Here is a 22,674-nt window from a genome sequence, read left to right as displayed (position 1 = left end):
GCTTAGCATCCTCAATGCTTAGCATCCTCATTGCTTAGCATCCTCATTGCTTAGCATCCTCATTGCTTAGCTTAGAATCCTCAAAGCTCAGAATCCTCACTGCTTAGGAACCTCAATGCTTAGCATCCTCCATGCATTGCTTAGAAACCTCAATGCGCAGAATCCTCATTGCTTAGAAATTTTATTGCTCTGAAACCTCAATGCTTAGCAACCCTAATGCTTACAAACCTCATTGCATAGAGGCCTTAATGTTTAGAAACAACAAAGATTAGAAAACTCAATGCTTGGCTTAGAATCCTCCATGCATAGCTTAGAATCCTCAATGCTTAGAATCCTCAATGCTTAGCAATCTCCATGCATTGCTTAGAATCCTCAATAGTTAGAATCCTCAATGCTTCGCATCCTCAATGCTTAGCTTAGAAACCTCAATGCTTAGAATCCTCAATGCTTAGCATCCTCAATGCTTAGCATCCTCATTGCTTAGCATCCTCATTGCTTAGCATCCTCATTGCTTAGCTTAGAATCCTCAAAGCTCAGAATCCACACTGCTTAGGAACCTCAATGCTTAGCATCCTCCATGCATTGCTTAGAAACCTCAATGCGCAGAATCCTCATTGCTTAGAAATTTTATTGCTCTGAAACCTCAATGCTTAGCAACCCTAATGCTTACAAACCTCATTGCATAGAGGCCTTAATGTTTAGAAACAACAAAGATTAGAAAACTCAATGCTTGGCTTAGAATCCTCAATGCTTAGCATCCTGAATGCTTAGCATCCTCAATGCTTAGCATCCTCAATGCTTAGCATCTTCAATGCGTAGAATCCTCAATGCTTAGCATCCTCAATGCTTAGCATCCTCAATGCTTAGAAACCTCAATGCTTTGCTTAGAAACCTCAATGCTTAGAATCCTCAATGCTTAGAATCCTCAATGCTTAGAATCCTCAATGCTTAGCATCCTCAATGCTTAGCATCCTCAATGCTTTGCATCCTCAATACTTAGCATCCTCAATGCTTAGAATCCTCAATGCTTAGCTTAGAAACCTCAATGCTTAGAATCCTCAATGCTTAGAATCCTCAATGCTTAGAATCCTCAATGCCTAGATTAGAATCATCAATGCTTAGAATCCTCAATGCTTAGAATCCTCAATGCTTAGAATCCTCAATGCTTAGCATCCTCAATGCTTAGCTTAGAAAACTCAATGCTTAGAATCCTCAATGCTTAACATCCTCAATGTTTAGAATCCTCAATGCATAACTTAGAATCCTCAATGCTTAGAATCCTCAATGCTTAGCATCCTCAATCCCTAGTATGCTCTATGCTTAGCTTAGAATCCTCAATGCTTAGAATCATCAATGCTTACAAACCTCAATGCTGAGAAATTTTATTGTTTGAAACCTCATTGCTTAGCATCCCAAATGCTTAGAAACCTCAATCCATAGAGGCCTTAATGCTTAGAAACCTCAAAGATTAGAAAACTCAATGCTTGGCTTAGAATCCTCTATGCTTAGAATCCTCAATGCTTAGAATCCTCCATGCATAGCTTAGAATCCTCAGTGCTTAGAATCCTCAATGCTTAGCATCCTCATTTCTTAGCATCCTCAATGCTTAGCATCCTCAATGCTTAGCATCCTCAATGCTTAGCATCCTCAATGCTTAGAATCCTCAATGCTTAGAATCCTCAATGCTTAGCTTCCTCAATGCTTAGAATCCTCAATGCTTAGAATCCTCAATGCTTAGCTTCCTCAATGCTTAGCATCCTCAATACTTAGAATCCTCCATGCTCAGCTTAGAAACCTCAATGCTTAGAATCCTCAAGGCTTAGAATCCTCAATGCTTAGAATCCTCAATGCCTAGATTAGAATCCTAAATGCTTAGAATCCTCAATGCTTAGAATCCTCAATGCTTAAAATCCTCAATGCTTAGAATCCTCAATGCTTAGCATCCTCAATACTTAGCTTACAAAACTCAATGCTTAGAATCCTCAATGCTTAACATCCTCAATGTTTAGAATCCTCAACGCATTGCTTAGAGTCCTCAATGCTTAGAATCCTCAATGCTTAGCATCCTCAATCCTTAGTATGCTATATGCTTAGCTTAGAATCCTCAATGCTTAGAATCCTCAATGCTTACAAACCTCAATGCTGAGAAATTTTATTGTTTGAAACCTCATTGCTTAGCATCCCAAATGCTTAGAAACCTCAATGCATAGAGGCCTTAATGCTTAGAAACCTCAAAGATTAGAAAATTCAATGCTTGGCTTAGAATCCACATAGCTTAGAATCCTCAATGCTTAGAATCCTCAATGCTTAGCATCCTCAATGCTTAGCTTAGAAAACTCAATACTTAGAATCCTCAAACTTAGAAACCTCAATGCACAGAATCCTTAATGCTTAGAAACCTCAATACTTAGCATCCTAAGTGCTTAGCTTAGAATCCTCACTGCTTAGAAACCTGAATGCTTAGAATCCTCAATGCTTAGAATCCTCAATGCTTAGCTTAGAAACCTCAATGCTTAGAATTCTCAATGCTTAACATCCTCAATGTTTAGAATCCTCAATGCATAGCTTAGAATCCTCAATGCTTAGAATCCTCAATGCTTAGAATCCTCAATGCTTAGAATCCTCAATGCTTAGAATCCTCAATGCTTAGCATCCTCAAATCTTAGAATCCTCAATGCTTAGCATCCTCAATGCTTAGCATCCTCAATGCTTAGCATCCTCAATGCTTAGCATCCTCAATGCTTAGTATGCTCTATGCTTAGAATCCTCAATGCTTAGCATCCTCAATCCCTAGTATGCTCTATGCTTAGCTTAGAATCCTCAATGCTTAGAATCATCAATGCTTACAAACCTCAATGCTGAGAAATTTTATTGTTTGAAACCTCATTGCTTAGCATCCCAAATGCTTAGAAACCTCAATGCATAGAGGCCTTAATGCTTAGAAACCTCAAAGATTAGAAAATTCAATGCTTGGCTTAGAATCCACATAGCTTAGAATCCTCAATGCTTAGAATCCTCAATGCTTAGCATCCTCAATGCTTAGCTTAGAAAACTCAATGCTTAGAATCCTCAAACTTAGAAACCTCAATGCACAGAATCCTTAATGCTTAGAAACCTCAATACTTAGCATCCTAAGTGCTTAGCTTAGAATCCTCACTGCTTAGAAACCTCAATGCTTAGAATCCTCAATGCTTAGAATCCTCAATGCTTAGCTTAGAAACCTCAATGCTTAGAATTCTCAATGCTTAACATCCTCAATGTTTAGAATCCTCAATGCATAGCTTAGAATCCTCAATGCTTAGAATCCTCAATGCTTAGAATCCTCAATGCTTAGAATCCTCAATGCTTAGAATCCTCAATGCTTAGCATCCTCAAATCTTAGAATCCTCAATGCTTAGCATCCTCAATGCTTAGCATCCTCAATGCTTAGCATCCTCAATGCTTAGCATCCTCAATGCTTAGTATGCTCTATGCTTAGAATCCTCAATGCTTAGCATCCTCAATCCCTAGTATGCTCTATGCTTAGCTTAGAATCCTCAATGCTTAGAATCATCAATGCTTACAAACCTCAATGCTGAGAAATTTTATTGTTTGAAACCTCATTGCTTAGCATCCCAAATGCTTACAAACCTCAATGCATAGAGGCCTTAATGCTTAGAAACCTCAAAGATTAGAAAACTCAATGCTTGGCTTAGAATCCTCTATGCTTAGAATCCTCAATGCTTAGAATCCTCCATGCATAGCTTAGAATCCTCAATGCTTAGAATCCTCAATGCTTAGCATCCTCATTTCTTAGCATCCTCAATGCTTAGCATCCTCAATGCTTAGCATCCTCAATGCTTAGAAACCTGAATGCTTTGCTTAGAAACCTCAATGCTTAGAATCCTCAATGCTTAGAATCCTCAATGCTTAGAATCCTCAATGCTTAGCTTCCTCAATGCTTAGCATCCTCAATACTTAGAATCCTCCATGCTCAGCTTAGAAACCTCAATGCTTAGAATCCTCAATGCTTAGCATCCTCAATGCTTAGCATCCTCATTGCTTAGCATCCTCATTGCTTAGCATCCTCATTGCTTAGCTTAGAATCCTCAAAGCTCAGAATCCACACTGCTTAGGAACCTCAATGCTTAGCATCCTCCATGCATTGCTTAGAAACCTCAATGCGCAGAATCCTCATTGCTTAGAAATTTTATTGCTCTGAAACCTCAATGCTTAGCAACCCTAATGCTTACAAACCTCATTGCATAGAGGCCTTAATGTTTAGAAACAACAAAGATTAGAAAACTCAATGCTTGGCTTAGAATCCTCAATGCTTAGCATCCTGAATGCTTAGCATCCTCAATGCTTAGCATCCTCAATGCTTAGCATCTTCAATGCGTAGAATCCTCAATGCTTAGCATCCTCAATGCTTAGCATCCTCAATGCTTAGAAACCTCAATGCTTTGCTTAGAAACCTCAATGCTTAGAATCCTCAATGCTTAGAATCCTCAATGCTTAGCATCCTCAATGCTTAGCATCCTCAATGCTTTGCATCCTCAATACTTAGCATCCTCAATGCTTAGAATCCTCAATGCTTAGCTTAGAAACCTCAATGCTTAGAATCCTCAATGCTTAGAATCCTCAATGCTTAGAATCCTCAATGCCTAGATTAGAATCATCAATGCTTAGAATCCTCAATGCTTAGAATCCTCAATGCTTAGAATCCTCAATGCTTAGCATCCTCAATGCTTAGCTTAGAAAACTCAATGCTTAGAATCCTCAATGCTTAACATCCTCAATGTTTAGAATCCTCAATGCATAACTTAGAATCCTCAATGCTTAGAATCCTCAATGCTTAGCATCCTCAATCCCTAGTATGCTCTATGCTTAGCTTAGAATCCTCAATGCTTAGAATCATCAATGCTTACAAACCTCAATGCTGAGAAATTTTATTGTTTGAAACCTCATTGCTTAGCATCCCAAATGCTTAGAAACCTCAATGCATAGAGGCCTTAATGCTTAGAAACCTCAAAGATTAGAAAACTCAATGCTTGGCTTAGAATCCTCTATGCTTAGAATCCTCAATGCTTAGAATCCTCCATGCATAGCTTAGAATCCTCAGTGCTTAGAATCCTCAATGCTTAGCATCCTCATTTCTTAGCATCCTCAATGCTTAGCATCCTCAATGCTTAGCATCCTCAATGCTTAGCATCCTCAATGCTTAGAATCCTCAATGCTTAGCTTCCTCAATGCTTAGAATCCTCAATGCTTAGAATCCTCAATGCTTAGCTTCCTCAATGCTTAGCATCCTCAATACTTAGAATCCTCCATGCTCAGCTTAGAAACCTCAATGCTTAGAATCCTCAAGGCTTAGAATCCTCAATGCTTAGAATCCTCAATGCCTAGATTAGAATCTTAAATGCTTAGAATCCTCAATGCTTAGAATCCTCAATGCTTAAAATCCTCAATGCTTAGAATCCTCAATGCTTAGCATCCTCAATACTTAGCTTACAAAACTCAATGCTTAGAATCCTCAATGCTTAACATCCTCAATGTTTAGAATCCTCAACGCATTGCTTAGAGTCCTCAATGCTTAGAATCCTCAATGCTTAGCATCCTCAATCCTTAGTATGCTATATGCTTAGCTTAGAATCCTCAATGCTTAGAATCCTCAATGCTTACAAACCTCAATGCTGAGAAATTTTATTGTTTGAAACCTCATTGCTTAGCATCCCAAATGCTTAGAAACCTCAATGCATAGAGGCCTTAATGCTTAGAAACCTCAAAGATTAGAAAATTCAATGCTTGGCTTAGAATCCACATAGCTTAGAATCCTCAATGCTTAGAATCCTCAATGCTTAGCATCCTCAATGCTTAGCTTAGAAAACTCAATGCTTAGAATCCTCAAACTTAGAAACCTCAATGCACAGAATCCTTAATGCTTAGAAACCTCAATACTTAGCATCCTAAGTGCTTAGCTTAGAATCCTCACTGCTTAGAAACCTGAATGCTTAGAATCCTCAATGCTTAGAATCCTCAATGCTTAGCTTAGAAACCTCAATGCTTAGAATTCTCAATGCTTAACATCCTCAATGTTTAGAATCCTCAATGCATAGCTTAGAATCCTCAATGCTTAGAATCCTCAATGCTTAGAATCCTCAATGCTTAGAATCCTCAATGCTTAGAATCCTCAATGCTTAGCATCCTCAAATCTTAGAATCCTCAATGCTTAGCATCCTCAATGCTTAGCATCCTCAATGCTTAGCATCCTCAATGCTTAGCATCCTCAATGCTTAGTATGCTCTATGCTTAGAATCCTCAATGCTTAGCATCCTCAATCCCTAGTATGCTCTATGCTTAGCTTAGAATCCTCAATGCTTAGAATCATCAATGCTTACAAACCTCAATGCTGAGAAATTTTATTGTTTGAAACCTCATTGCTTAGCATCCCAAATGCTTACAAACCTCAATGCATAGAGGCCTTAATGCTTAGAAACCTCAAAGATTAGAAAACTCAATGCTTGGCTTAGAATCCTCTATGCTTAGAATCCTCAATGCTTAGAATCCTCCATGCATAGCTTAGAATCCTCAATGCTTAGAATCCTCAATGCTTAGCATCCTCATTTCTTAGCATCCTCAATGCTTAGCATCCTCAATGCTTAGAATCCTCAATGCCTAGCTTACAATCCTCAATGCTTAGAATCCTCAATGCCTAGATTAGAATCATCAATGCTTAGAATCCTCAATGCTTAGAATCCTCAATGCTTAGAATCCTCAATGCTTAGCATCCTCAATGCTTAGCTTAGAAAACTCAATGCTTAGAATCCTCAATGCTTAACATCCTCAATGTTTAGAATCCTCAATGCATAACTTAGAATCCTCAATGCTTAGAATCCTCAATGCTTAGCATCCTCAATCCCTAGTATGCTCTATGCTTAGCTTAGAATCCTCAATGCTTAGAATCATCAATGCTTACAAACCTCAATGCTGAGAAATTTTATTGTTTGAAACCTCATTGCTTAGCATCCCAAATGCTTAGAAACCTCAATGCATAGAGGCCTTAATGCTTAGAAACCTCAAAGATTAGAAAACTCAATGCTTGGCTTAGAATCCTCTATGCTTAGAATCCTCAATGCTTAGAATCCTCCATGCATAGCTTAGAATCCTCAGTGCTTAGAATCCTCAATGCTTAGCATCCTCATTTCTTAGCATCCTCAATGCTTAGCATCCTCAATGCTTAGCATCCTCAATGCTTAGCATCCTCAATGCTTAGAATCCTCAATGCTTAGCTTCCTCAATGCTTAGAATCCTCAATGCTTAGAATCCTCAATGCTTAGCTTCCTCAATGCTTAGCATCCTCAATACTTAGAATCCTCCATGCTCAGCTTAGAAACCTCAATGCTTAGAATCCTCAAGGCTTAGAATCCTCAATGCTTAGAATCCTCAATGCCTAGATTAGAATCTTAAATGCTTAGAATCCTCAATGCTTAGAATCCTCAATGCTTAAAATCCTCAATGCTTAGAATCCTCAATGCTTAGCATCCTCAATACTTAGCTTACAAAACTCAATGCTTAGAATCCTCAATGCTTAACATCCTCAATGTTTAGAATCCTCAACGCATTGCTTAGAGTCCTCAATGCTTAGAATCCTCAATGCTTAGCATCCTCAATCCTTAGTATGCTATATGCTTAGCTTAGAATCCTCAATGCTTAGAATCCTCAATGCTTACAAACCTCAATGCTGAGAAATTTTATTGTTTGAAACCTCATTGCTTAGCATCCCAAATGCTTAGAAACCTCAATGCATAGAGGCCTTAATGCTTAGAAACCTCAAAGATTAGAAAATTCAATGCTTGGCTTAGAATCCACATAGCTTAGAATCCTCAATGCTTAGAATCCTCAATGCTTAGCATCCTCAATGCTTAGCTTAGAAAACTCAATGCTTAGAATCCTCAAACTTAGAAACCTCAATGCACAGAATCCTTAATGCTTAGAAACCTCAATACTTAGCATCCTAAGTGCTTAGCTTAGAATCCTCACTGCTTAGAAACCTGAATGCTTAGAATCCTCAATGCTTAGAATCCTCAATGCTTAGCTTAGAAACCTCAATGCTTAGAATTCTCAATGCTTAACATCCTCAATGTTTAGAATCCTCAATGCATAGCTTAGAATCCTCAATGCTTAGAATCCTCAATGCTTAGAATCCTCAATGCTTAGAATCCTCAATGCTTAGAATCCTCAATGCTTAGCATCCTCAAATCTTAGAATCCTCAATGCTTAGCATCCTCAATGCTTAGCATCCTCAATGCTTAGCATCCTCAATGCTTAGCATCCTCAATGCTTAGTATGCTCTATGCTTAGAATCCTCAATGCTTAGCATCCTCAATCCCTAGTATGCTCTATGCTTAGCTTAGAATCCTCAATGCTTAGAATCATCAATGCTTACAAACCTCAATGCTGAGAAATTTTATTGTTTGAAACCTCATTGCTTAGCATCCCAAATGCTTACAAACCTCAATGCATAGAGGCCTTAATGCTTAGAAACCTCAAAGATTAGAAAACTCAATGCTTGGCTTAGAATCCTCTATGCTTAGAATCCTCAATGCTTAGAATCCTCCATGCATAGCTTAGAATCCTCAATGCTTAGAATCCTCAATGCTTAGCATCCTCATTTCTTAGCATCCTCAATGCTTAGCATCCTCAATGCTTAGCATCCTCAATGCTTAGAAACCTGAATGCTTTGCTTAGAAACCTCAATGCTTAGAATCCTCAATGCTTAGAATCCTCAATGCTTAGAATCCTCAATGCTTAGCTTCCTCAATGCTTAGCATCCTCAATACTTAGAATCCTCCATGCTCAGCTTAGAAACCTCAATGCTTAGAATCCTCAAGGCTTAGAATCCTCAATGCTTAGAATCCTCAATGCCTAGATTAGAGTCCTAAATGCTTAGAATCCTCAATGCTTAAAATCCTCAATGCTTAGAATCCTCAATGCTTAGCATCCTCAATACTTAGCTTAGAAAACTCAATGCTTAGAATCCTCAATGCTTAACATCCTCAATGTTTAGAATCCTCAATGCATTGCTTAGAGTCCTCAATGCTTAGAATCCTCAATGCTTAGCATCCTCAATACTTAATATGCTCTATGCTTAGCTTAGAATCCTCAATGCTTAGAATCCTCAATGCTTACAAACCTGAATGCTGAGAAATTTTATTGTTTGAAACCTCATTGCTTAGCATCCCAAATGCTTAGAAACCTCAATGCATAGAGGCCTTAATGCTTAGAAACCTCAAAGATTAGAAAATTCAATGCTTGGCTTAGAATCCACATAGCTTAGAATCCTCAATGCTTAGAATCCTCAATGCTTAGCATCCTCAATGCTTAGCTTAGGAAACTCAATGCTTAGAGTCCTCAAACTTAGAAACCTCAATGCACAGAATCCTTAATGCTTAGAAACCTCAATACTTAGCATCCTAAGTGCTTAGCGTAGAATCCTCACTGCTTAGAAACCTGAATGCTTAGAATCCTCAATGCTTAGAATCCTCAATGCTTAGCTTAGAAACCTCAATGCTTAGAATTCTCAATGCTTAACATCCTCAATGTTTAGAATCCTCAATGCATAGCTTAGAATCCTCAATGCTTAGAATCCTCAATGCTTAGCATCCTCAATGCTTAGCATCCTCAATGCTTAGAATCCTCAATGCTTAGCATCCTCAAATCTTAGAATCCTCAATGCTTAGCATCCTCAATGCTTAGCATCCTCAATGCTTAGCATCCTCAATGCTTAGTATGCTCTATGCTTAGAATCCTCAATGCTTAGCATCCTCAATGCTTACCATCCTCAATGCTTAGCATCCTCAATGCTTAGCATCCTCAATGCTTAGAATCCTCAATGCTTAGAATCCTCAATGCTTAGAATCCTCCATGCATTGCTTAGAATCCTCAATAGTTAGAATACTCAATGCTTCGCATCCTCAATGCTTAGCATAGAAACCTCAATACTTAGAATCCTCAATGCTTAGCATCCTCATTACATAGCTTAGAATCCTCAATGCTTAGAATCCTCAATGGTTAACATCCTCAATGCTTAGCATCCTCAATGCTTAGCATCCTGAATGCTTAGCATCCTCAAAGCATAGAATCATCAATGCTTACCATCCTCAATGCTTAGCATCCTCAATGCTTAGACTCCTCAATGTTTAGCATCCTCAATGCTTAGCATCCTCAATGCTTAGAATCCTCAATGCTTAGAATCCTCAATGCTTAGAATCCTCAATGCTTAGAATCCTCAATGCTTAGCATCCTCAATAATTAGCATCCTCAATGCTTAGCATCCTCAATACTTAGCATCCTAAATGCTTAGAATCCTCCATGCTTAGCTTAGAAACCACAATGCTTAGAATCCTCAATCCTTAGAATCCTCAATGCTTAGAATCCTCAATGCCTAGATTAGAATCCTCAATGCTTAGAATCCTCAATGCTTAGAATCCTCAATGCTTAGAATCCTCAATGCTTAGCATCCTCAATGCTTAGCTTAGAAACTCAATGCTTAGAATCCTCAATGCTTAACATCCTCAATGCTTAGCATCCTCTATGCTTAGCTTAGAATCCTCAATGCTTAGAATCCTCAATGCTTACAAACCTCAATGCTGAGAAATTTTATTGTTTGAAACGTCATTGCTTAGCATCCCAAATGCTTACAAACCTCAATACATAGAGGCCTTAATGCTTAGAAACCTCAAAGATTAGAAAACTCAATGCTTGGCTTAGAATCCTCTATGCTTAGAATCCTCAATGCTTAGAATCTTCCATGCATAGCTTAGAATCCTCAATGCTTAGAATCCTCAATGCTTAGCATCCTCCATGCATTGCTTAGAATCCTCAATAGTTAGAATCCTCAATGCCTCGCATCCTCAATGCTTAGCTTAGAACCTCAATGCTTAGAATCCTCAATGCTTAGCATCCTCAATGCTTAGCATCCTCAATGCTTAGCATCCTCAATGCTTAGAAACCTGAATGCTTTGCTTAGAAACCTCAATGCTTAGAATCCTCAATGCCTAGCTTAGAATCCTCAATACTTAGAATCCTCAATGCTTAGAATCCTCAATGCTTAGAATCCTCAATGCTTAGCATCCTCAATGCTTAGCATCCTCAATACTTAGAATACTACATGCTCAGCTTAGAAACCTCAATGCTTAGAATTCTCAATGCTTAGAATTCTCAATGCTTAGAATCCTCATTGCTTAGCATCCTCATTGATTAGCATCCTCATTGCTTAGCTTAGAATCCTCAAAGTTCAGAATCCTCACTGCTTAGGTACCTCAATGCTTAGCATCCTCCATGCATTGCTTAGAAACCTCAATGCGCAGAATCCTCATTGCTTAGAAATTTTATTGCTCTGAAACCTCAATGCTTAGCAACCCTAATGCTTACAAACCTCATTGCATAGAGGCCTTAATGTTTAGAAACAACAAAGATTAGAAAACTCAATGCTTGGCTTAGAATCCTCCATTCATAGCTTAGAATCTTCAATGCTTAGCATCCTCCATGCATTGCTTAGAATCCTCAATAGTTAGAATCCTCAATGCTTCGCATCCTCAATGCTTAGCTTAGAAACCTCAATGCTTAGAATCCTCAATGCTTAGCATCCTCAATGCTTAGCATCCTCATTGCTTAGCATCCTCATTGCTTAGCATCCTCATTGCTTAGCTTAGAATCCTCAAAGCTCAGAATCCACACTGCTTAGGAACCTCAATGCTTAGCATCCTCCATGCATTGCTTAGAAACCTCAATGCGCAGAATCCTCATTGCTTAGAAATTTTATTGCTCTGAAACCTCAATGCTTAGCAACCCTAATGCTTACAAACCTCATTGCATAGAGGCCTTAATTTTAGAAACAACAAAGATTAGAAAACTCAATGCTTGGCTTAGAATCCTCAATGCTTAGCATCCTCAATGCTTAGCATCCTCAATGCTTAGCATCTTCAATGCCTAGAATCCTCAATGCTTAGAATCCTCAATGCTTAGCATCCTCAATGCTTAGCATCCTCAATGCTTAGAAACCTCAATGCTTTGCTTAGAAACCTCAATGCTTAGAATCCTCAATGCTTAGAATCCTCAATGCTTAGCATCCTCAATTCTTAGCATCCTCAATGCTTTGCATCCTCAATACTTAGCATCCTCAATGCTTAGAATCCTCCATGCTTAGCTTAGAAACCTCAATGCTTAGAATCCTCAATGCTTAGAATCCTCAATGCTTAGAATCCTCAATGCCTAGATTAGAATCCTCAATGCTTAGAATCCTCAATGCTTAGAATCCTCAATGCTTAGAATCCTCAATGCTTAGCATCCTCAATGCTTAGCTTAGAAAACTCAATGCTTAGAATCCTCAATGCTTAACATCCTCAATGTTTAGAATCCTCAATGCATAGCTTAGAATCCTCAATGCTTACAATCCTCAATGCTTAGCATCCTCAATCCCTAGTATGCTCTATGCTTAGGTTAGAATCCTCAATGCTTAGAATTCTCAATGCTTACAAACCTCAATGCTGAGAAATTTTATTGTTTGAAACCTCATTTCTTAGCATCCCTAATGCTTACAAACCTCAATGCATAGAGGCCTTAATGCTTAGAAACCTCAAAGATTAGAAAACTCAATCCTTGGCTTAGAATCCTCGATGCTTAGAATCCTCAATGCTTAGAATCCTCCATGCATAGCTTAGAATCCTCAATGCTTAGAATCCTCAATGCTTAGAATCCTCAATGCTTAGCATCCTCATTTCTTAGCATCCTCAATGCTTAGCATCCTCAATGCTTAGCATCCTCAATGCTTAGCATCCTCAATGCTTAGAAACCTGAATGCTTTGCTTAGAAACCTCAATGCTTAGAATCCTCAATGCATAGAATCCTCAATGCTTAGAATCCTCAATGCTTAGCTTCCTCAATGCTTAGCATCCTCAATACTTAGAATCCTCCATGCTCAGCTTAGAAACCTCAATGCTTAGAATCCTCAAGGCTTAGAATCCTCAATGCTTAGAATCCTCAATGCCTAGATTAGAATCCTAAATGCTTAGAATCCTCAATGCTTAGAATCCTCAATGCTTAAAATCCTCAATGCTTAGAATCCTCAATGCTTAGCATCCTCAATGCTTACAAACCTCAATGCTGAGAAATTTTATTGTTTGAAACCTCATTGCTTAGCATCCCAAATGCTTACAAACCTCAATGCATAGAGGCCTTAATGCTTAGAAACCTCAAAGATTAGAAAACTCAATGCTTGGCTTAGAATCCTCAATGCTTAGCATCCTCCATGCATAGCTTAGAATCCTCAATGCTTAGAATCCTCAATGCTTAGAATCCTCAATGCTTAGAATCGTCCTTGCATTGCATAGAATCCTCAATAGTTAGAATCCTCAATGCTTAGCATCCTCAATGCTTAGCATCCTCAATGCTTAGCATCCTCAAATCTTAGAATCCTCAATGCTTAGCATCCTCAATGCTTAGCATCCTCAATTCTTAGTATGCTCTATGCTTAGAATCCTCAATGCTTACCATCCTCAATGCTTAGCATCCTCAATGCTTAGCATCCTCAATGCTTAGAATCCCCAATGCTTAGAATCCTCAATGCTTAGAATCCTCAATGCATAGCTTAGAATCCTCAATAGTTAGAATCCTCAATGCTTATCATCCTCAATGCTTAGCATAGAAACCTCAATACTTAGAATCCTCAATGCTTAGCATCCTCATTACATAGCTTAGAATCCTCAATGCTTAGAATCCTCAATGCTTAGCATCCTCAATGCTTAGCATCCTCAATGCTTAGCATCCTCAAAGCTTAGAATACTCAATACTTAGCATCCTCAATGCTTAGCATCCTCAATGCTTAGCATCCTCAATGCTTAGAAACCTCAATGCTTTGCTTAGAAACCTCAATGCTTAGAATCCTCAATGCTTAGAATCCTCAATGCCTAGCTTAGAATCCTCAATGCTTAGAATCCTCAATGCTTAGAATCCCCAATGCTTAGCATCCTCAATGCTTAGCATCCTCAATGCTTAGAATCCTCAATACTTAGCATCCTCAATGCTTAGAATCCTCCATGCTTAGCTTAGAAACCTCAATGCTTAGAATCCTCAATGCTTAGAATCCTCAATGCTTAGAATCCTCAGTGCTTAGAATCCTCAATGCCTAGATTAGAATCCTCAATGCTTAGAATCCTCAATGCTTAGAATCCTCAATGCTTAGAATCCTCAATGCATAGCTTAGAATCCTCAATGCTTAGAATCCTCAATGCTTAGCATCCTCAATCCCTAGTATGCTCTATGCTTAGCTTAGAATCCTCAATGCTTAGAATCCTCAATGCTTACAAACCTCAATGCTGAGAAATTTTATTGTTTGAAACCTCATTGCTTAGCGTCCCAAATGCTTGCAAACCTCAATGCATAGAGGCCTTAATGCTTAGAAACCTCAAAGATTAGAAAACTCAATGCTTGGCTTAGAATCCTCAATGCTTAGAATCCTCAATGCTTAGAATCCTCCATGCATAGCTTAGAATCCTCAATGCTTAGAATCCTCAATGCTTAGCATCCTCCATGCATTGCTTAGAATCCTCAATAGTTAGAATCCTCAATGCTTCGCATCCTCAATGCTTAGCTTAGAAACCTCAATGCTTAGAATCCTCAATGCTTAGCATCCTCAATGCTTAGCATCCTCATTGCTTAGCATCCTCATTGCTTAGCTTAGAATCCTCAAAGCTCAGAATCCTCACTGCTTTGGAACCTCAATGCTTAGCATCCTCCATGCATTGCTTAGAAACCTCAATGCGCAGAATCCTCATTGCTTAGAAATTTTATTGCTCTGAAACCTCAACGCTTAGCAACCCTAATGCTTACAAACCTCATTGCATAGAGGCCTTAAAGTTTAGAAACAACAAAGATTAGAAAACTCAATGCTTGGCTTAGAATCCTCAATGCTTAGTATCCTCAATGCTTAGCATCCTCAATGCTTAGCATCTTCAATACTTAGAATCCCCAATGCTTAGAATCCTCAATGCTTAGCATCCTCAATGCTTAGCATCCTCAATGCTTAGTATCCTCAATGCTTAGAAACCTCAATGCTTTCCTTAGAAACCTCAATGCTTAGAATCCTCAACGCTTAGAATCCTCAATGCTTAGAATGCTCAATGCTTAGCATCCTCAATACTTAGCATCCTCAATGCTTAGAATCCTCAATGCATAGCTTAGAATCCTCAATGCTTAGAATCCTCAATGCTTAGCATCCTCAATCCCTAGTATGCTCTATGCTTAGCTTAGAATCCTCAATGCTTAGAATCCTCAATGCTTACAAACCTCAATGCTGAGAAATTTTATTGTTTGAAACCTCATTGCTTAGCATCCCAAATGCTTACCAACCTCAATGCATAGAGGCCTCAATGCTTAGAAACCTCAAAGATTAGAAAACTCAATGCTTGGCTTAGAATCCTCTATGCTTAGAATCCTCAATGCTTAGAATCCTCCATGCATAGCTTAGAATCCTCAATGCTTAGAATCCTCAATGCTTAGCATCCTCATTGCTTAGCATCCTCAATGCTTAGCATCCTCAATGCTTACCATCCTCAATGCTTAGCATCCTCAATGCTTAGAAACCTGAATGCTTTGCTTAGAAACCTCAATGCTTAGAATCCTCAATGCCTAGCTTAGAATCCTCAATACTTAGAATCCTCAATGCTTAGAATCCTCAATGCTTAGCATCCTCAATGCTTAGCATCCTCAATGCTTAGCTTCCTCAATGCTTAGCATCCTCAATACTTAGAATCCTCCATGCTCAGCTTAGAAAACTCAATGCTTAGAATCCTCAAGGCTTAGAATCCTCAATGCTTAGAATCCTCAATGCCTAGATTAGAATCCTAAATGCTTAGAATCCTCAATGCTTAGAATCCTCAATGCTTAGCATCCTCAATGCTTAGCTTAGAAAACTAAATGCTTAGAATCCTCAATGCTTAACATCCTCAATGTTTAGAATCCTCAATGCATAGCTTAGAATCCTCAATGCTTAGAATCCTCAATGCTTAGCATCCTCAATCCTTAGTATGCTCTATGCTTAGCTTAGAATCCTCAATGCTTAGAATCCTCAATGCTTACAAACCTCAATGCTGAGAAATTTTATTGTTTGAAACCTCATTGCTTAGCATCCCAAATGCTTAGAAACCTCAATGCATAGAGGCCTTAATGCTTAGAAACCTCAAAGATTAGAAAATTCAATGCATGGCTTAGAATCCTCATAGCTTAGAATCCTCAATGCTTAGAATCCTCCATGCTTAGAATCCTCAATGCTTAGCATCCTCAATGCTTAGCTTAGAAAACTCAATGTTTAGAATCCTCAATGCTTAGAAACCTCAATGCACAGAATCCTTAATGCTTAGAAACCTCAATACTTAGCATCCTAAGTGCTTAGCATAGAATCCTCACTGCTTAGAAACCTGAATGCTTAGAATCCTCAATGCTTAGAATCCTCAATGCTTAGCTTAGAAACCTCAATACTTAGAATTCTCAATGCTTAACATCCTTAATTTTTTAGAATCCTCAATGCATAGCTTAGAATCCTCAATGCTTAGAATCCTCACTGCTTAGAATCCTCAATGCTTAGCATCCTCAATGCTTAGCATCCTCAATGCTTAGTATGCTCTATGCTTAGAATCCTCAATGCTTACCATCCTCAATGCTTACCATCCTCAATGCTTAGCATCCTCAATGCTTAGCATCCTCAATGCTTAGAATCCTCAATGCTTAGAATCCTCAATGCTTAGAATCCTCAATGCTTAGCATCCTCAATGCTTAGCTTAGAAAACTCAATGCTTAGAATCCTCAATGCTTAACATCCTCAATGTTTAGAATCCTCAATGCATAGCTTAGAATCCTCAATGCTTAGAATCCTCAATGCTTAGCATCCTGAATCCTTAGTATGCTCTATGCTTAGCTTAGAATCCTCAATGCTTAGAATCCTCAATCCTTACAAACCTCAATGCTGAGAAATTTTATTGTTTGAAACCTCATTGCTTAGCATCCCAAATGCTTGCAAACCTCAATGCATAGAGGCCTTAATGCTTAGAAACCTCAAAGATTAGAAAACTCAATGCTTGGCTTAGAATCCTCTATGCTTAGAATCCTCAATGCTTAGAATCTTCCATGCATAGCTTAGAATCCTCAATGCTTAGAATCCACAATGCTTAGAATCCTCCATGCATAGCTTAGAATCCTCAATTGTTAGAATCCTCAATGCTTCGCATCCTCAATGCTTAGCTTAGAAACCTCAATGCTTAGAATCCTCAATGCTTAGCATCCTCAATGCTTATCATCCTCATTGCTTATCATCCTCATTGCTTAGCATCCTCATTGCTTAGCTGAGAATCCTCAAAGCTCAGAATCCTCACTGCATAGGAACCTCAATGCTTAGCATCCTCCATGCATTGCTTAGAAACCTCAATGCGCAGAATCCTCATTGCTTAGAAATTTTATTGCTCTGAAACCTCAATGCTTAGCAACCCTAATGCTTACAAACCTCATTGCAAAGAGGCCTTAATGTTTAGAAACAACAAAGATTAGAAAACTCAATGCTTGGCTTAGAATCCTCAATGCTTAGCATCCTCACTGCTTAGCATCCTCAATGCTTAGCATCCTCAATGCCTAGAAGCCTCAATGCTTAGAATCCTCAATGCTTAGCATCCTCAATGCTTAGCATCCTCAATGCTTAGCATCCTCAATGCTTAGAATCCTCAATGCTTTGCTTAGAAAACTCAATGCTTAGAATCCTCAATGCTTAGAATCCTCAATGCCTAGATTAGAATCCTCAATGCTTAGAATCCTCAATGCTTAGCATCCACAATGCTTAGAATCCTCAATGCTTAGAATCCTCAATGCTGAGAAATTTTATTGTTTGAAACCTCATTGCTTAGCATCCCAAATGCTTAGAAACCTCAATGCATAGAGGCCTTAATGCTTAGAAACCTCAAAGATTAGAAAATTCAATGCATGGCTTAGAATCCTCATAGCTTAGAATCCTCAATGCTTAGAATCCTCCATGCTTAGAATCCTCAATGCTTAGCATCCTCAATGCTTAGCTTAGAAAACTCAATGTTTAGAATCCTCAATGCTTAGAAACCTCAATGCACAGAATCCTTAATGCTTAGAAACCTCAATACTTAGCATCCTAAGTGCTTAGCTTAGAATCCTCACTGCTTAGAAACCTGAATGCTTAGAATCCTCAATGCTTAGAATCCTCAATGCTTAGCTTAGAAACCTCAATACTTAGAATTCTCAATGCTTAACATCCTCAATGTTTAGAATCCTCAATGCATACCTTAGAATCCTCAATGCTTAGAATCCTCAATGCTTAGCTTAGAAACCTCAATACTTAGAATTCTCAATGCTTAACATCCTCAATGTTTAGAATCCTCAATGCATAGCTTAGAATCCTCAATGCTTAGAATCCTCAATGCTTAAAATCCTCAATGCTTAGCATCCTCAATGCTTAGCATCCTCAATGCTTAGTATGCTCTATGCTTAGAATCCTCAATGCTTACCATCCTCAATGCTTACCATCCTCAATGCTTAGCATCCTCAATGCTTAGAATCCTCAATGCTTACAAACCTCAATGCTGAGAAATTTTATTGTTTGAAACCTCATTGCTTAGCATCCCAAATGCTTAGAAACCTCAATGCATAGAGGCCTTAATGCTTAGAAACGTCAAAGATTAGAAAATTCAATTCTTTGCTTAGAATCCTCATAGCTTAGAATCCTCAATGCTTAGAATCCTCAATGCTTAGCATCCTCAATGCTTAGCTAAGAAAACTCAATGCTTAGAATCCTCAAACTTAGAAACCTCAATGCACAGAATCCTTAATGCTTAGAAACCTCAATACTTAGCATCCTAAGTGCTTAGCTTAGAATCCTCACTGCTTAGAAACCTGAATGCTTAGAATCCTCAATGCTTAGAATCCTCAATGCTTAGCTTAGAAACCTCAATGCTTAGAATTCTCAATGCTTAACATCCTCAATGTTTAGAATCCTCAATGCATAGCTTAGAATCCTCAATGCTTAGAATCCTCAATGCTTAGAATCCTCAATGCTTAGCATCCTCAATGCTTAGAATCCTCAATGCTTAGCATCCTCAAATCTTAGAATCCTCAATGCTTAGCATCCTCAATGCTTAGCATCCTCAATGCTTACCATCCTCAATGCTTAGCATCCTCAATGCTTAGCATCCTCAATGCTTAGCATCCTCAATACTTAGAATCCTCAATGCTTAGAATCCTCAATGCTTAGAATCCTCCATGCATTGCTTAGAATCCTCAATAGTTAGAATCCTCAATGCTTCGCATCCTCAATGCTTAGCATAGAAACCTCAATACTTAGAATCCTCAATGCTTAGCATCCTCATTACATAGCTTAGAATCCTCAATGCTTAGAATCCTCAATGCTTAGCATCCTCAATGCTTAGCATCCTCAATGCTTAGCATCCTGAATGCTTAGCATCCTCAAAGCTTAGAATCCTCAATGCTTACCATCCTCAATGCTTAGCATCCTCAATGCTTAGCATCCTCAATGCTTAGAATCATCAATGTTTAGCATCCTCAATGCTTAGCATCCTCAATGCTTAGCATCCTCAATGCTTTGCTTAGAAACCTCAATGCTTAGAATCCTCAATGCTTAGAATCCTCAATGCTTAGAATCCTCAATGCTTAGCATCCTCAATGCTTAGCATCCTCAATGCTTAGCATCCTCAATACTTAGCATCCTCAGTGCTTAGAATCCTCCATGCTTAGCTTAGAAACCACAATGCTTAGAATCCTCAATGCTTAGAATCCTCAATGCTTAGAATCCTCAATGCCTAGATTAGAATCCTCAATGCTTAGAATCCTCAATGCTTAGAATCCTCAATGCTTAGCATCCTCAATGCTTAGCATCCTCAATCCTTAGCATCCTCAATGCTTAGCATCCCCAATGCTTAGAAACCTGAATGCTTTGCTTAGAAACCTCAATGCTTAGAATCCTCAATGCCTAGCTTAGAATCCTTAATACTTAGAATCCTCAATGCTTAGAATCCTCAATGCTTAGAATCCTCAATGCTTAGCATCCTCAATGCTTAGCATCCTCAATACTTAGAATCCTCCATGCTCAGCTTGGAAACCTCAATGCTTAGAATCCTCAAGGCTTAGAATCCTCAATGCTTAGAATCCTCAATGCCTAGATTAGAATCCTAAATGCTTAGAATCCTCAATGCTTAGAATCCTCAATGCTTAGAATCCTCAATGCTTAGAATCCTCAATGCTTAGCATCCTCAATGCTTAGCATCCTCAATGCTTAGCTTACAAAACTCAATGCTTAGAATCCTCAATGCTTAACATCCTCAATGTTTAGAATCCTCAATGCATAGCTTAGAATCCTCAATGCTTAGAATCCTCAATGCTTAGCATCCTTAATCCTTAGTATGCTCTATGCTTAGCTTAGAATCCTCAATGCTTAGAATCCTCAATGCTTACAGACCTCAATGCTGAGAAATTTTATTGTTTGAAACCTCATTGCTTAGCATCCCAAATGCTTACAAACCTCAATGCATAGAGGCCTTAATGCTTAGAAACCTCAAAGATTAGAAAACTCAATGCTTGGCTTAGAATCCTCAATGCTTAGCATCCTCCATGCATAGCTTAGAATCCTCAATGCTTAGAATCCTCAATGCTTAGAATCCTCAATGCTTAGAATCGTCCTTGCATTGCATAGAATCCTCAATAGTTAGAATCCTCAATGCTTAGCATCCTCAATGCTTAGCATCCTCAAATCTTAGAATCCTCAATGCTTAGCATCCTCAATTCTTAGCATCCTCAATTCTTAGTATGCTCTATGCTTAGAATCCTCAATGCTTAGCATCCTCAATGCTTAGCATCCTCAATGCTTAGCATCCTCAATGCTTAGAATCCTCAATGCTTAGAATCCTCAATGCTTAGAATCCTCAATGCATAGCTTAGAATCCTCAATAGTTAGAATCCTCAATGCTTACCATCCTCAATGCTTAGCATAGAAACCTCAATACTTAGAATCCTCAATGCTCAGCAGCCTCATTACATAGCTTAGAATCCTCAATGCTTAGAATCCTCAATGCTTAGCATCCTCAATGCTTAGCATCCTCAATGCTTAGCATCCTCAAAGCTTAGAATACTCAATGCTTAGCATCCTCAATGCTTAGCATCCTCAATACTTAGCATCCTCAATGCTTAGCATCCTCAATGCTTAGAAACCTCAATGCTTTGCTTAGAAACCTCAATGCTTAGAATCCTCAATGCTTAGAATCCTCAATGCCTAGCTTAGAATCCTCAATGCTTAGAATCCTCAATGTTTAGAATCCTCAATGCTTAGCATCCTCAATGCTTAGCATCCTCAATGCTTAGAATCCTCAATACTTAGCATCCTCAATGCTTAGAATCCTCCATGCTTAGCTTAGAAACCTCAATGCTTAGAATCCTCAATGCTTAGAATCCTCAATGCTTAGAATCCTCAGAGCTTAGAATCCTCAATGCCTAGATTAGAATCCTCAATGCTTAGAATCCTCAATGCTTAGAATCCTCAATGCTTAGAATCCTCAATGCATAGCTTAGAATCCTCAATGCTTAGAATCCGCAATGCTTAGCATCCTCAATCCTTAGTATGCTCTATGTTTAGCTTAGAATCCTCAATGCTTAGAATCCTCAATGCTTACAAACCTCAATGCTGAGAAATTTTATTGTTTGAAACCTCATTGCTTAGCATCCCAAATGCTTGCAAACCTCAATGCATAGAGGCCTTAATGCTTAGAAACCTCAAAGATTAGAAAACTCAATGCTTGGCTTAGAATCCTCAATGCTTAGAATCCTCAATGCTTAGAATCCTCCATGCATAGCTTAGAATCCTCAATGCTTAGAATCCTCAATGCTTAGCATCCTCCATGCATTGCTTAGAATCCTCAATAGTTAGAATCCTCAATGCTTCGCATCCTCAATGCTTAGCTTAGAAACCTCAATGCTTAGAATCCTCAATGCTTAGCATCCTCAATGCTTAGCATCCTCATTGCTTATCATCCTCATTGCTTAGCATCCTCATTGCTTAGCATCCTCATTGCTTAGCTTAGAATCCTCAAAGCTCAGAATCCTCACTGCTTTGGAACCTCAATGCTTAGCATCCTCCATGCATTGCTTAGAAACCTCAATGCGCAGAATCCGCATTGCTTAGAAATTTTATTGCTCTGAAACCTCAATGCTTAGCAACCCTAATGCTTACAAACCTCATTGCATAGAGGCCTTAAAGTTTAGAAACAACAAAGATTAGAAAACTCAATGCTTGGCTTAGAATCCTCAATGCTTAGTATCCTCAATGCTTAGCATCCTCAATGCTTAGCATCTTCAATACTTAGAATCCCCAATGCTTAGAATCCTCAATGCTTAGCATCCTCAATACTTAGAATCCTCAATGCTTAGTATCCTCAATGCTTAGAAACCTCAATGCTTTGCTTAGAAACCTCAATGCTTAGAATCCTCAACGCTTAGAATCCTCAATGCTTAGAATGCTCAATGCTTAGCATCCTCAATACTTAGCATCCTCAATGCTTAGAATCCTCCATGCTTAGCTTAGAAAACTCAATGATAAGAATCCTCAATGCTTAACATCCTCAA

General features: G+C 38.6%; 1 protein-coding gene across 1 annotated transcript in view; it reads right to left on the bottom strand.

The window, feature by feature from the left end:
* The window catches only part of LOC146758234 (uncharacterized), a 205,846-nt gene that overhangs the window by 146,194 nt on the left and 36,978 nt on the right, over positions 1–22,674 (bottom strand). The gene's annotated exons all lie outside the window — the stretch shown is intronic.

Source organism: Coturnix japonica, chromosome 16 (assembly GCF_054131305.1).
Source record: "Coturnix japonica strain WE chromosome 16, WE-NBRP24, whole genome shotgun sequence".
NCBI classification, from domain to species: domain Eukaryota; kingdom Metazoa; phylum Chordata; class Aves; order Galliformes; family Phasianidae; genus Coturnix; species Coturnix japonica.
The sequence above is the reverse complement of the archived record's forward strand: the minus strand, read 5'-3'. Positions and strand labels throughout refer to the sequence as shown.